Here is a 10,857-nt window from a genome sequence, read left to right on the forward strand (position 1 = left end):
TGGGTTCATCTTGGTGGAAGCAGCACATCCCAGGACAAAAGGAATGGTCACTTCCATGTTTCAGGAGCGGTATCTGATAGGTTTGGTTCCTGACTGCACTGCAGATTCTCTGCCTTGCAGCCTCCTCACCCTCTCTCCTATGAGAGGGAATGTAATAATTCAGCACCTTCCTGTCATAGATGCTGAGTAGTGATATGATTTAAAAACCTGGAGTGTGAGCATTGGGACAGGCAGCTGAACTGTTTTGTGTATCTAATCATGGTTACTGTAGTGGTACCATGTATATTTTGTCACACTGGAGAGGCTGTACAACGGGGCAGCAGGGAGAGGAGTTGACTGCTTACATTTTGCACTTTGGAGGGGATCCAATCCTCTACTGAAAGGAGACTGCCCTTCCCTGCAATAGACCAAGCATAGTTGACATGGATCAAGTTTTGGAGTTCAGAGTAAAATGAACAGAAAGTACAAGTGAGCATTAAATAGGGAGCCCACTGTCTCAAGTCAAGGTGAGAGACACCTGGGAGAAGTAAGTGACCTTCCTACTTGCAGAAGAAACACTCCCAGGGCCAAGCTTCAAGGGTGACAAACACCGCAGGACACACAAATTATCTGTACTGTTTCAATTCCCCAGGAGATGCTGGACTGCAAAGCAACTTTGGAGGCTTTTGTGAGATCAAACCCTGAACTCATTCCCACTGAATGTCCACTTCCTGTGATGCTTTTACCCTGGTTGGTGCCTTTGGTCACTATGCACCTTCTGAGTATCTCTCTGTGCTGTACTGTGCATCATAGCTAAAACCTGTCCTGAAGGCAATGTGGGCCACTGGCACTAAAGCTGGGCAGGGCACAGAGGCATTTGGGATGCTCCTTAGTCCTACCACGGATCAGGATTAGATGCAGACAACTGTGTCTTGGTGTGAATATGAAAGTAGCTGTAACTGAGATAAATCATAACGGTACAGTGGGGTACAAAAGAATTTCTGCAATAGCAGAGAAGCCTTGGTATATAATAATGATGAATGGATTAATAAATACCCTCCTAAATAACAGGAGTATTTTCTGACTCAGAGCTGCTGTGAGCCTAAAATACTTACCTTTGTCTCCAAGTTGCTGTCACTGGAGACAAAACCTTAAATTCTTTTCCTTGAGAACAAGTCATGTTTTTTTCAGGAAATTTAATAATATTAGAATTATTTAAAATACTCAAATGTATTCAGGTTGTGAAGCTTCAACTCTATTGAAATAATTTCTTAGCTGTAACGTCTGTTTTGGGTTTTGGTTTCTTTTTTTGCCTTTCTACTGCTTATCTATTTTTCACATCAATAGGAAAAAGAAAGCTAAAACATTTGAGCCAGTTGGAAGTTAAGAGAATAGGAGGGCAGGCTGAACTTTATAGTTATCTTGGAATAACAGGACTGTGGGGCGACTAATTTCAGCTCTGTGAGCAGGTAGGTCTGTAATGGAAATGTCTGAAAAAAGTGAAATGAATAGCAACTGAGAAATAATGCCTCTCTTTCCTAAACACGCACACATTTTGTTTCTATCTGTTCCCATTTCTTCCCTTGATGCTACAAGAAAAGGAACATTTATTTCAGGATTTGTCCTGGTTATCTTTTGAAGTAAGTATGCTTGCTGTAAAGCTATATAACAAAGTAGTTGCTAAACTAATATCAGGAATTTCTAATGGAAATGTTTAGAATACCTAATTTCCAACGCCTAATTGGAAACAAATTATTACATCAATAAAATTTTCTTGAGGGGAAGCCAAAAGGGATTCATGTAATGAAATAGAAAGTTTTAGCTGGAGAAAATTATTTTCACTGTGGTACATCTGAAAAGCTTTGCAGATGTTGGTTTAAAAGAAACACTATTGAGTTATTCTGAATCTTTTAACACATGGACATTTTGACATGAAATATCATGCAACTTGCAAAAGGAACAGGCAAAGATATTCTGAGAAGCATAAGTGTGAACAGATTGTGCTCCATTTGTTTGAAAACAACCCTTACCTGATGAAAATGCAATGCCATTATACTCCCTACCAAACATCTTGTAATTTTAGCACTCTTATTTTTATGGCTGTTTGTAAAGCTGTGGGAGTGTGACAACATGGTGGTTCAGACCTCAGGTTTTAAAATGCCAGTTCTCCTGGGAACCAGAGATGCAAATCCAAACTACCTCAGCTCATCCCTTCATCCTGGCAAAGTGGATTTGATGTTCTTTGCAGCTTGTGATTTGGACAAAAGCTAAACCCCAAGAGTTTGGCTGCTCTGTGCCTGTACAAAAGAAGTCTTTGCAGCAGATGTGGCAAGCTGATGAAGTTGATGAAGCTTTTTACCCAGGAAAAAGTCTTCTGAGGAAATACAATATATTATAATGTTGGCAGGGAAGGATATGTAACTCTCATATACAGAGAAATTGAATATCCTTGAACACATGTACATGTTTTCAATGTATAAACTTAAAAAAATCAGAATATATATCAGTGGAGAGTATAGGAACACCATTCAAGAATGTTGTTCACACTATTACTTTTTAACAGAGTTTAACATAAGACAGAGTAGCTGGTCACCTTAATAAGAAATTAGAAACAAGAAGAAAAAATGAGCACTAGTAAATGTAAACTAGTAAATGTAAAAGTTTCATTATTCATGGGCTACACACCTTTTTCCCACTAAAACTGTTGCATCTTTGCAAACCTTATTTTCTGAGAAATCTGAATAGATACAGGTTAATTATTTGCTTACAGTTAAGCTCTTCACACCTCTGATTCAATTTTGTGGGTCTCATGCAGCTGAAGCTCCTGAGAATAGTTACACTAGTTCTTTCAAAGATCCCATTTTTAGTACTGCAGCAAAAGTTTACAAAAAAGTCAGATCAGCAGCCTCTACCTCCCAACACAGTCACATATCTGCGGAATTCAAAGCAGGGTTCTCTAGAAGCTGCTAATTGCCTGTCAATCATTTGCTACACTAGCAGTTCACACGTTTTTGCTATCGACCTAGCAGATTAATAGTATAACCCAAACAAAGGAACAAAGGCTAAACTATTCAATTGGGAAGGGTACTATGTGGTCTTTTCAGGCCAAGATTAACAGAGAAACAGAGAAATGGTGTTCTTTGTAAAACTAAAGCTGCAGTGACTTTAACTCTGGCGAACAGACTGAATGAGTTCAGCACTATTTGCCAGCAAAACCTGAAACAGCAATGCTTAAAAAAAAAAAAGGAAAAACAAAAAGAAAATCGCCAAACCCTATATTGAAAAATCTTTCCAAGCAAAATGAAGTAAAATTAAAATTAATTAACTTGACTTTTAGGAGTCAGCAGCATAGCTAAAATTATTCATGAAGCAATGTTAGAAACTGTTGACCATTATGCCACAGCCTTATAATAAATGTATTTTTAGTATCTGTGTGAGTCTATTTTCAGGCCAAAAGCAGCGCTGTTTAAAAAAAAGTGTTTAAATTTTCCTCTGGTATCTCTGGGACTTGTATTCTTGGATTGAGGTCAATCAGAATAAGGGTACTATTATTACTGAAATTAATATTTTTATAGTTACTTGTATATTCATCAAAGCTAGGCATTCCAGCTGAGACTAAGACTCTGTTGTGCTAACATCGAACCACCACCAAAAGTGAGCCTCTGAACATTTTCAGTCCCTCTATACTAGGGACTATATAGTTTCCAGTCAAATTCATAATTAATAATTAATTCATAATGGCAGTGAGATTTTCTCTGTAAGTAAGGCAGCGCTGGATGAAAAGGGCGACTTGTGTGAGGAATGGCTGCTCCAAAAACTGTGTTAGCTACCTTTACTGACATTTACTTGGTATAAATTAGTTACCATCTGGAGGGAAAAATTCCTTTCAGCCTAAAAGAGAAAATATGCAAAATGAGCCCCTGGTCTTCCTTCATTTCTTGAGGCAGAATTTGTTTTCAAGGGTATAATGACATATTTTCTTTTGGTTTCTTGTTCCTGCTCACCATACCTATGTCCACAGCCTCTACTGCTCCAATACTACTTCCAGGACTGCATGATAAATTTGAGTAATTTCAGTAATCCACCACACAATGAAGCAGTTGGGAACTGAGTCTTCTCAGCCCAGAGTGTTTCAGCAGCAGAGTAGGGGGGGTGAGCACCAGCAAGAGGCAGGAGAGAGCTGGCCCCAGCTGCATTGCTGCAGCCAGTGCACCACATTGTCACACCCTCAGCCTCTGTGTTGTGACCACCTTACTTTAAGAGAACAGATTGCTGCTGTTGCCAGACCCAATTAATATCTGCTTTCCAGGCTGGATGAAACAGAAGCCCTGAAAAAGGTTATAAAGCAAAAATCAGACAGTCTGAAACAAGAATCAGCTTTTCTTATACAGTCTGACCTAACAGGCCACTACATATTCTCCCAAAAGATTCACACTCTTCTTATGGAAATCTGTAATTTTTCTTACTGATGTTCTATTGCATCAGTGGCCTCAACAAACTGTGCAGTGAATGAAAATGTGGAAACTAGTTTATATTTCAAAATAATTAATTAGTAGTTCTTGCAACTAAATGCTGGTCTGAAAAGGGCAAGTCAGACATTCTGAATGTTTGATTTAGGATTTCAAGATAAATTATCTGTGTGACTCATAGTGCCACCATTTTTGTTCTCTGATTCTATACACAAAATTAATAGAAAGAAATTTCTAAAATGCAACCTTTATAGTTGGATTCAAGTTTTGTTTTCTGTGAATATTCTGTAATATTAATTTGAAATTTTTCATTGCTAGATATATTAAATTCATTAAACTCATTCATTTGCCTATAAAACTTTGATGAGTTACAAGTTATCCACTCTTCTTCAGTGGAGGATGCAAGTAGTACTATTTCGTCTTCTAGTCATAAAAAAATAGGGAACTTTCAGCTTGGAATCAGAGCCAGGTGACTTTCAATTGCAGTCAAAAAACCTAAAGTAAGGGCATATATTAAATGCAGGTAGAGGAATATCTCAGACCTTAGAAAATCAATTGAGAAGTAATGAACATTGATGAACATATAAAACTTGCAGAAAGTCTCATTTATTCATTGTGAGCTTCAATAAAGGACATCTCATTTGTCTGCTACAGGGCTGGAGCGGGATGGATTACACTACATGGTGAATATTTTGCTTTGTATTTTATTGATCTGAAGAGAAAATACAGATTGCACTGTTGAGTATGAGCTGGATTCAAAGCCACTAAAGTCAATGAAAAGATTTCTTTTTATTTGGGGAGTTTTAGAGAAGCTAACATCTGTGAAGTGTAACTTGCACAATCGGTGTAAATTGGTTACAAAATCCTGGACCAAAGTGAAGAATATTCTCTTTCTGGCCCAAATGAATCGTATCTATTTCCTAGACTTTTCTTCTATGAACATAATTGCACAGAACAAAACTACAGTCTTTAATTTAAGAAAACATCTCAGGTAGGAGAGGTTACATCTAGTCTGTGTGTGCAAATAGAGACACATGCCTGTATCCTCCCCCTTGTCTTTCATGGCTACCTGAAAAACATGGACTTAAAAAATAAATTTTGGGCAGAAACAGTTAGATGCTAGATGGGAATTTTGTCCTCCATTTTAGAAGGACACTTCACAGTTATGGGTGTAACCCTAAAATTACTGTAGACTTAAATGATAATCTGAATTGTACCAAATGGGCTGTGCCTTGGAGTGGCAGTGCTCAGGAGTATAGTCGAAGAAAAAAACATAGTTTTTGGGAGACCAGCACAGACTGCTGGGAAAGACATGAGTGACATCAGAAGGAGTATCCTTTGTCCCTATGACTGAGTCTGGTTGGAACATCCTCCAACAGGCAGAAATTATTTTTTTTCAGCCTCCTCCCTTAGTATTTGAAGAGTCTAAAGGTAAACCTATATCCAAAGGAAAACAGAGACCTCCCCTGTCAAAGTGCAGACAATGAGAAATGGATGCTGTTTGCAGAGATACTGTTTTTAAATGTGTGTTCTCTAACATTTGTCCTTTTGATATTTTGAGGTAAGGTGTTTTGGGTTTTTTTTGTTTGTTTGTTTGGGTTTGTTTTTTTTTTTGAAAACAAATGCACAATAGATAATGTTTGCAAGAGCTACTGAACTTCCAGTTGCATCTGATTCTGTCAGGCAGCAATTTGAATCAAAATTGCAGATTCTTCTTTGCAATGTGTACACAAAGACTATGAGATAGCTCTTTTCCTCTTTCACCTTTTTTTTTTTTTTGCACTTTTATTTCAAGGTATTGGCAAATTCTTTGTATCTCAGAGCAGCAGGACAATATTTGTCCTGATACTTGAAGGGGCAAAAAAAATGACACTGTATTTCAGCTCCTATATGGTATAATGTGGCCTAAAATATTGGTAAGATAAGAGAGATATAATATGCTGTGTGCTAGTAACGAATGTATTACAAAACATTAAAAATTGCAAGGATTACTTTGTTCTCTGATTTTGACAACTGCAGTTGCCTTTAGTTACTCATGATGACATATTCTAGTTAAAGGCATCCCTATGCATATTTAAAAAAACCCTTTAAACAATCATTAGAAATCTCTCACTGTGCTATTTAGTCTTTGCTGAGAATTGATAAGTCCTGCTGAGCTTTGCTTCAGTTTTGATACAAGTCAGAAGTGATGTGTAATTTGTTTTAGAAACTGATGAGCTTTCAGATATGTGCTATTTTTGGAGGAAGTGTAAATTAAGGTGGTTGATGAACATGTGGCTACTTGTACCTCTTCTGCTGGATAACTCAGTAGCAGAAACACACTTCTGGCAACAATAGAAAGTGCTGAATGTGCTTGTAATGTTCACTTAATGACAAGGAGAGAAGGAAGGTTTGGACTACTGCAGAGAAAAGGGTGCAAGTGATTGCATTTCAGAGCTGGTTTTCACTGGGATTGTGGGTGGCACTGGCAAAGCTTTTCGCAGGAAGACTGGGCAATATCCTCTTCAGACTCCAATGCTGCTCCCCTTGACAGGGCTGCTAAGAAATTAGAGAGATGGTCAAATTTATACAAGCTGTCACAGAATCGCATTTTATCACTTTCCTTTCTCCGCGCAAATGCCCTTTGTCTCTCCTGGCTTGTACCTTTCTTCTGGTGCACTGCCCTCCGTCTGTCATGCATGGGGAGAGCTGAGCTCTTAGTGTGCTGGATGCTGGAAAGCCTCATCAAACAAGAAGAGAGTTGCTGAAAGCTCCTCACCTCAAGACTTAATTTGGGTTTCAAACATGAGCACTTGCAAACGATATAAAATCAATCACCTTAATTGTCAGTGTAAGCTCCAGTCAGGTCCTAAATTTGCTTTCTCTTTAGTGTCTCTTCAACAATGACAAAGAATAGACCAAACCTCTAATTCCGTTTTATGCTGTGTATCAGAGAAGTCAGCCTTAAATAGTTCTTGAGTATTTCAGTGTGCCATAGACTGCATCTTTGAATCTATATCTACTTTTAAAATTTCCCACTACTATGGCATACAATGAATTTCTTGCATTTCAGATCTTGAAATAAGCCAAATCCTACTTCTGACTGTCATGCTCTGTAAGTGCCTGATGAGAAGAGGGCTATTATGGCTTAACCACTTTTTAGTTATAGGTCCAATAGTTACAGTCAAGAGGAGTGGAAAAGATTATATTTGACCCCATATATTGTGAATATCTATGGTAAGCTCAAATACCAAGATATTAGAAGCTTCTCAGAATATCTATTCCTGATGTACTCTGCACATTAATTTTCTGGGAAAAGTAAAGAAAATTTTCTTCTGCATAGGTTTTTATGGTGCTAAAGTTTTTATCCACTTTTCTTTCAAAAGGTTTGAAGTCTGTGACATCTTGGAACTACCCTCAAAAGAGTACTAATGAACCATGTGAACAATGGAGTAAAAGCAAGGAAAGCAGGAAAAGCAAAGGAAATTATTATTATTATTACCTTTTATTACAATTATTGCCTTTTGTAACAATGATGAAGACTACCAGTTAGTTACTTCTCTTTAGTACAGAACCTCTTCACATCCTTCTCACAATTTTTTAATCTCCTAAATGTGGAGAATCATTATGTCTGCATCTTTTCTCAGAATATAGCAACAGTATCTTTCAGATAACAGGGATACCACAGGGATACTTGATTCCATCCCATACAGTCACATCCTGGAAACGAGATTAAATGGACTAGGTAAAACATTCATTTCTTTGAGTTTGCTACTTAATTACCACACAAACTGCTACAAGGTCATCAAGCATGGCAAAGAGTAGGAAGGAAAAAAAACTTGTCTTCTGTATTTTACATTCAGCAGCAGCTACACTGAGTTTATCTACAGTAAAAATGCTAGTGCATCTGCCTTCTTCCCAAGTCTTCAATGCATACTAATTATTTTCTCATGTATATTAACTAGGATTTTATAGCTTTGGTACTTTGTGCACTGTTTCAAGTCTTTATCCCATAGTGTTTCTGCTATCTTGCTTGCTTAGAGCTGAAAATATTTTTTCATAAAAGTCTGGTGCAAATTCCTGTTTGTAAGCAGGCAGAGTCTTATAACTTTACTAATACCACACACTACAAAGACCATACTCTTTAGGGGAGCCTTATGTTTCCTGGGTGAAGTGAAATACTAGAGTATATTATGCTAAGGTGAATTGACTCGGTTTATGATGTTTTCTTTGTCTCCAACCATGGGCCGGACAGGCCAGGTCTCTCTATAAATGCCAAGGGATTCATTACAAGCCATTAATGACTAACCTTAACATCACACATACTGGGTATATAGGATTTACAGATGCTACATGTATTTAAATGATAATACAGCTTTAAGCTTTGTCCTCATTGTTCTGGTTCCACTTCTCACCATTCTTTGTCTCTGTCTTGCTTTGATTGAATTCCTAGTAGTACATCACCTTTTTTTTGAAAGAGATCACCAGTCTTTGATGTATCATCCTGATATTTATTGAGATGTTGGTCTGCTTTTTTCATACCAATATGTTTAAGTGAGAGACGTATATTTTTTTCCTGTTGTTCACAGACAGATAAACCAAGCATGCCAAGTCATGATTAAAGTCAGCATTTTTCTCCTCTCTCTCCTCATTTAGCCAGCACTGGAAATATCCTTTTTTATATCACTGCTTGGCCTAAATAATATGTAATTCACAATTGGTATTAATACTGCATCTGGCCATTGCACCTTGCTCTGCTTCAGTAGTTCTTTCTATGGTCCAGGGGTTGCCTTTATTAGCAGATCAGCCTGAGAAGTGAGCCTGCTGGAGAACTGCAAATAGGATTCCCAATCCCCTTCTAACTGTTCTGACATATTATCCAATCTTTGCAAGCCCATAAAACTTTAAATGAGAACTACCCACAAATTTAACTTTACAATACAGTCACACTTTGCTGATTTTGAACTTTCTCTCCACACACATACAGTGCAACCAGATCCTGTTTTTAATTTATTGTGGGAATCAGAGGGTGAGGATAATATATTCCAGGTAATGCACTCAAAACATTTATCATTGCTAGTTAACAACTAGAAGCTTATTGTGTTACACTTTAAAGAGCTTTTCACATTATGTTGTGTAGTGACAGGGATGTGGCCTTGTCCATGGGGCTAAATGTGCATTTGGCTGAGCCAGCCATCCTTTGAAATGCAGAATCAAAAACAATGGCTTCTGTTTTAAAACTGTTACACTCAGCCTATGGGCACCCTTGGCTGGTTGGCTGATTCAACATACAAAGCTTAAAGTAAGACCAGACTCTGGAAACTGATTCTATAAAAGTGTAGGATGAGGACTTACCATATTTGCAGTGTCAGTGGTATTTCTTCTCTTTGCTTATGCATTACTTTTATTCCTACTTTCATTTTCTAGGCCATGGCAGTCACACACTGTCACCTGAAATAATCTACCAGCAAATTACCTCTTCTTGAGTAATTTGGGAGAGCTGTGGTTTTTCAGAAGTTGCTTTACCTTTGTAAAATTATGTCCACCTCCTTCAACATGAAGAAGAAAGAGCACCTTAAAGTTTAGGGTTACCAGAAGATTTAGGGAGCATATGTGGAATTCCTAGATCTCCCCAAAATTTCTTGTGTGGTTTTGTGAGAGTCTCTGAATCTTTTTGTATTAGTCTTCCTCACTCTTGATAAAGTGATGGTTTGGCACCTTGCTACTCAATTAGGTTAGGAGGAAGCAGTAAGAAGATACACATCACAGGATCAGATAAGCATACTAAAGAGAGACCAATGATCATTTCAGCAGAGTCCATTTCTAAGGATAAAACAAACCAGAATTTCAGAAAACAGTTCTGTAGACTATTTAGGTAGAAACACCTCATTTACCTCTTTTCTTTGCTAGAATCACAGAATCATAGTCATCTTGTGACTTGGATGGTCTTCTGAAAGCCAGTTGGTCCATACCTTACTCACAAAAAGGTCAGTGAGACAAGGTTGCCCAGCTGAGACTTTAATAACTGCAAGGATGGAGTTCCCACAGCCTCTCTGGACCTGTGTTCCAGTGTCTGACCACCCAGGCTTAATATATTTGTACAGCTACTGAACTTTTCTGAAGTGTAGGGATTGCAGATAATTCAATTTGTAATTATAGTCCATTCTTAATCTTAACTGCTTTCTTACACTGCTGTATTTAAATTCATATTCAAGAACCTCATGTTCTTTATACAACTGTTTCTTTTAATTAAACAGGATAAGTGTTTGCTACTGTGAGTTAAATTCTGAACCAAACAGAAATTGGATTGTGTTATCTCTGGGTGAATGTCTTATGAGATAGTTCCTGTTTGTGCTGCCTCATTAAAGTTGTCTAGCAGATATTTAGCTCTTAAAAAAAAAACAACCTCATAAGTATTCTGGGTAAACCC

Source organism: Manacus vitellinus, unplaced genomic scaffold (assembly GCF_001715985.3).
Source record: "Manacus vitellinus isolate BGI_N305 unplaced genomic scaffold, ASM171598v3 scaffold_7_pilon, whole genome shotgun sequence".
NCBI classification, from domain to species: domain Eukaryota; kingdom Metazoa; phylum Chordata; class Aves; order Passeriformes; family Pipridae; genus Manacus; species Manacus vitellinus.